The sequence below is a fragment of the Triturus cristatus genome, chromosome 7 (genome assembly GCF_964204655.1).
Source record: "Triturus cristatus chromosome 7, aTriCri1.1, whole genome shotgun sequence".
Classification (NCBI taxonomy): domain Eukaryota; kingdom Metazoa; phylum Chordata; class Amphibia; order Caudata; family Salamandridae; genus Triturus; species Triturus cristatus.
Genome location: NC_140590.1, coordinates 1,186,420,561 through 1,186,426,560, shown reverse-complemented (window position 1 = coordinate 1,186,426,560; position 6,000 = coordinate 1,186,420,561).

Here is a 6,000-nt window from a genome sequence, read left to right as displayed (position 1 = left end):
AAGCTATCCTGGCTGATGACGGCTGATAGCCAGAAACCGGTCCTAGGATGCTTGATTCCGGTCCAGTGAAGACATGGCTTGGCAGTTCGGGCTGGACTGTTCCCATGAGGAACAGGGTCAAGACTGATTTGCATATGGCCATGTCTAAACTGGGGTGGTGTAGTGGGCAAAAGAACGATGGATTTAAGCCAGATCTCTTGACTGGGGGAGAATGTCTGCATTGTCAGCATTCCGTCCATCAATTGTTTGTTGTAACGCTTTTCGCCCTAAGTGGGAAATGTATTCCCAGACGTGGGACCCGTGCTCACTACGCCACTGGAGTCAAGCTATCCTGGCTGATGACGGCTGATAGCCAGAAACCGGTCCTAGGATGATTGATTCCGGTGCAGTGAAGACATGGCTTGGCAGTTCGGGCTGGACTGTTCCCATGAGGCATAGGGTCAACACTGATTTGCATATGGCCATGTCTAAACTGGGGTGGTGTAGTGGGCAAAAGAACGATGGATTTAACCTAGATCTCTTGACTGGGGGAGAATGTCTGCATTGTCAGCATTCCGTCCATCAATTGTTTGTTGTAACGCTTTTCGCCCTAAGTGGGATGGGTATTCCCAGACGTGGGACCCGTGCTCACTACGCCACTGGAGTCAAGCTATCCTGGCTGATGACGGCTGATAGCCAGAAACCGGTCCTAGGATGCTTGATTCCGGTCCAGTGAAGACATGGCTTGGCAGTTCGGGCTGGACTGTTCCCATGAGGCACAGGGTCAAGACTGATTTGCATATGGCCATGTCTAAACTGGGGTGGTGTAGTGGGCAAAAGAACGATGGATTTAACCCAGATCTCTTGACTGGGGGAGAATGTCTGCATTGTCAGCATTCCGTCCATCAATTGTTTGTTGTAACGCTTTTCGCCCTAAGTGGGATGGGTATTCCCAGACGTGGGACCCGTGCTCACTACGCCACTGGAGTCAAGCTATCCTGGCTGATGACAGCTGATAGCCAGAAACCGGTCCTAGGATGCTTGATTCCGGTCCAGTGAAGACATGGCTTGGCAGTTCGGGCTGGACTGTTCCCATGAGGCACAGGGTCAAGACTGATTTGCATATGGCCATGTCTAAACTGGGGTGGTGTAGTGGGCAAAAGAACGATGGATTTAACCCAGATCTCTTGACTGGGGGAGAATGTCTGCATTGTCAGCATTCCGTCCATCAATTGTTTGTTGTAACGCTTTTCGCCCTAAGTGGGATGGGTATTCCCAGATGTGGGACCCGTGCTCACTACGCCACTGGAGTCAAGCTATCCTGGCTGATGACGGCTGATAGCCAGAAACCCGTCCTAGGATGCTTGATTCCGGTCCAATGAAGACATGGCTTGGCAGTTCGGGCTGGACTGTTCCCATGAGGCACAGGGTCAAGACTGATTTGCATATGGCCATGTCTAAACTGGGGTGGTGTAGTGGGCAAAAGAACGATGGATTTAACCCAGATCTCTTGACTGGGGGAGAATGTCTGCATTGTCAGCATTCCGTCCATCAATTGTTTGTTGTAACGCTTTTCGCCCTAAGTGGGATGGGTATTCCCAGACGTGGGACCCGTGCTCACTACGCCACTGGAGGCAAGCTATCCTGGCTGATGACGGCTGATAGCCAGAAACCGGTCCTAGGATGCTTGATTCCGGTCCAGTGAAGACATGGCTTGGCAGTTCGGGCTGGACTGTTCCCATGAGGCACAGGGTCAAGACTGATTTGCATATGGCCATGTCTAAACTGGGGTGGTGTAGTGGGCAAAATAACGATGGATTTAACCCAGATCTCTTGACTGGGGGAGAATGTCTGCATTGTCAGCATTCCGTCCATCAATTGTTTGTTGTAACGCTTTTCGCCCTAAGTGGGATGGGTATTCCCAGACTTGGGACCCGTGCTCACTACGCCACTGGAGTCAAGCTATCCTGGCTGATGACGGCTGATAGCCAGAAACCGGTCCTAGGATGCTTGATTCCGGTCCAGTGAAGACATGGCTTGGCAGTTCGGGCTGGACTGTTCCCATGAGGCGCAGGGTCAAGACTGATTTGCATATGGCCATGTCTAAACTGGGGTGGTGTAGTGGGCAAAATAACGATGGATTTAACCCAGATCTCTTGACTGGGGGAGAATGTCTGCATTGTCAGCATTCCGTCCATCAATTGTTTGTTGTAACGCTTTTCGCCCTAAGTGGGATGGGTATTCCCAGACGTGGGACCCGTGCTCACTACGCCACTGGAGTCAAGCTATCCTGGCTCATGACGGCTGATAGCCAGAAACCGGTCCTAGGATGCTTGATTCCGGTCCAGTGAAGACATGGCTTGGCAGTTCAGGCTGGACTGTTCCCATGAGGCACAGGGTCAAGACTGATTTGCATATGGCCATGTCTAAACTGGGGTGGTGTAGTGGGCAAAAGAACGATGGATTTAACCCAGATCTCTTGACTGGGGGAGAATGTCTGCATTGTCAGCATTCCGTCCATCAATTGTTTGTTGTAACGCTTTTCGCCCTAAGTGGGAAATGTATTCCCAGACGTGGGACCCGTGCTCACTACGCCACTGGAGTCAAGCTATCCTGGCTGATGACGGCTGATAGCCAGAAACCGGTCCTAGGATGATTGATTCCGGTGCAGTGAAGACATGGCTTGGCAGTTCGGGCTGGACTGTTCCCATGAGGCATAGGGTCAACACTGATTTGCATATGGCCATGTCTAAACTGGGGTGGTGTAGTGGGCAAAAGAACGATGGATTTAACCCAGATCTCTTGACTGGGGGAGAATGTCTGCATTGTCAGCATTCCGTCCGTCAATTGTTTGTTGTAACGCTTTTCGCCCTAAGTGGGATGGGTATTCCCAGACGTGGGACCCGTGCTCACTACGCCACTGGAGTCAAGCTATCCTGGCTGATGACAGCTGATAGCCAGAAACCGGTCCTAGGATGCTTGATTCCGGTCCAGTGAAGACATGGCTTGGCAGTTCGGGCTGGACTGTTCCCATGAGGCACAGGGTCAAGACTGATTTGCATATGGCCATGTCTAAACTGGGGTGGTGTAGTGGGCAAAAGAACGATGGATTTAACCCAGATCTCTTGACTGGGGGAGAATGTCTGCATTGTCAGCATTCCGTCCATCAATTGTTTGTTGTAACGCTTTTCGCCCTAAGTGGGATGGGTATTCCCAGATGTGGGACCCGTGCTCACTACGCCACTGGAGTCAAGCTATCCTGGCTGATGACGGCTGATAGCCAGAAACCGGTCCTAGGATGCTTGATTCCGGTCCAATGAAGACATGGCTTGGCAGTTCGGGCTGGACTGTTCCCATGAGGCACAGGGTCAAGACTGATTTGCATATGGCCATGTCTAAACTGGGGTGGTGTAGTGGGCAAAAGAACGATGGATTTAACCCAGATCTCTTGACTGGGGGAGAATGTCTGCATTGTCAGCATTCCGTCCATCAATTGTTTGTTGTAACGCTTTTCTCCCTAAGTGGGATGGGTAGTCCCAGACGTGGGACCCGTGCTCACTACGCCACTGGAGTCAAGCTATCCTGGCTGATGACGGCTGATAGCCAGAAACCGGTCCTAGGATGCTTGATTCCGGTCCAGTGAAGACATGGCTTGGCAGTTCGGGCTGGACTGTTCCCATGAGGCACAGGGTCAAGACTGATTTGCATATGGCCATGTCTAAACTGGGGTGGTGTAGTGGGCAAAAGAACGATGGATTTAACCCAGATCTCTTGACTGGGGGAGAATGTCTGCATTGTCAGCATTCCCTCCATCAATTGTTTGTTGTAATGCTTTTCGCCCTAAGTGGGATGGGTATTCCCAGACGTGGGACCCGTGCTCACTACGCCACTGGAGTCAAGCTATCCTGGCTGATGACGGCTGATAGCCAAAAACCGGTCCTAGGATGCTTGATTCCGGTCCAGTGAAGACATGGCTTGGCAGTTCGGGCTGGACTGTTCCCATGAGGCACAGGGTCAAGACTGATTTGCATATGGCCATGTCTAAACTGGGGTGGTGTATTGGGCAAAAGAACGATGGATTTAACCCAGATCTCTTGACTGGGGGAGAATGTCTGCATTGTCAGCATTCCGTCCATCAATTGTTTGTTGTAACGCTTTTCGCCCTAAGTGGGATGGGTATTCCCAGACGTGGGACCCGTGCTCACTACGCCACTGGAGTCAAGCTATCCTGGCTGATGACGGCTGATAGCCAGAAACCGGTCCTAGGATGCTTGATTCCGGTCCAGTGAAGACATGGCTTGGCAGTTCGGGCTGGACTGTTCCCATGAGGCACAGGGTCAAGACTGATTTGCATATGGCCATGTCTAATCTGGGGTGGTGTAGTGGGCAAAAGAACGATGGATTTAACCCAGATCTCTTGACTGGGGGAGAATGTCTGCATTGTCAGCATTCCGTCCATCAATTGTTTGTTGTAACGCTTTTCGCCCTAAGTGGGATGGGTATTCCCAGACGTGGGACCCGTGCTCACTACGCCACTGGAGTCAAGCTATCCTGGCTGATGACGGCTGATAGCCAGAAACCGGTCCTAGGATGCTTCATTCCGGTCCAGTGAAGACATGGCTTGGCAGTTCGGGCTGGACTGTTCCCATGAGGCACAGGGTCAAGACTGATTTGCATATGGCCATGTCTAAACTGGGGTGGTGTAGTGGGCAAAAGAACGATGGATTTAACCCAGATCTCTTGACTGGGGGAGAATGTCTGCATTGTCAGCATTCCGTCCGTCAATTGTTTGTTGTAACGCTTTTCGCCCTAAGTGGGATGGGTATTCCCAGACGTGGGACCCGTGCTCACTACGCCACTGGAGTCAAGCTATCCTGGCTGATGACGGCTGATAGCCAGAAACCGGTCCTAGGATGCTTGATTCCGGTCCAGTGAAGACATGGCTTGGCAGTTCGGGCTGGACTGTTCCCATGAGGCACAGGGTCAAGACTGATTTGCATATGGCCATGTCTAAACTGGGGTGGTGTAGTGGGCAAAAGAACGATGGATTTAACCCAGATCTCTTGACTGGGGGAGAATGTCTGCATTGTCAGCATTCCGTCCATCAATTGTTTGTTGTAACGCTTTTCGCCCTAAGTGGGATGGGTATTCCCAGACGTGGGACCCGTGCTCACTACGCCACTGGAGTCAAGCTATCCTGGCTGATGACGGCTGATAGCCAGAAACCGGTCCTAGGATGCTTGATTCCGGTCCAGTGAAGACATGGCTTGGCAGTTCGGGCTGGACGGTTCCCATGAGGCACAGGGTCAAGACTGATTTGCATAAGGCCATGTCTAAACTGGGGTGGTGTAGTGGGCAAAAGAACGATGGATTTAACCCAGATCTCTTGACTGGGGGAGAATGTCTGCATTGTCAGCATTCCGTCCATCAATTGTTTGTTGTAACGCTTTTCGCCCTAAGTGGGATGGGTATTCCCAGACGTGGGACCCGTGCTCACTACGCCACTGGAGTCAAGCTATCCTGGCTGATGACGGCTGATAGCCAGAAACCGGTCCTAGGATGCTTGATTCCGGTTCAATGAAGACATGGCTTGGCAGTTCGGGCTGGACTGTTCCCATGAGGCACAGGGTCAAGACTGATTTGCATATGGCCATGTCTAAACTGGGGTGGTGTAGTGGGCAAAAGAACGATGGATTTAACCCAGATCTCTTGACTGGGGGAGAATGTCTGCATTGTCAGCATTCCGTCCATCAATTGTTTGTTGTAACGCTTTTCGCCCTAAGTGGGATGGGTAGTCCCAGACGTGGGACCCGTGCTCACTACGCCACTGGAGTCAAGCTATCCTGGCTGATGACGGCTGATAGCCAGAAACCGGTCCTAGGATGCTTGATTCCGGTCCAGTGAAGACATGGCTTGGCAGTTCGGGCTGGACTGTTCCCATGAGGCACGGGGTCAAGACTGATTTGCATATGGCCATGTCTAAACTGGGGTGGTGTAGTGGGCAAAAGAACGATGGATTTA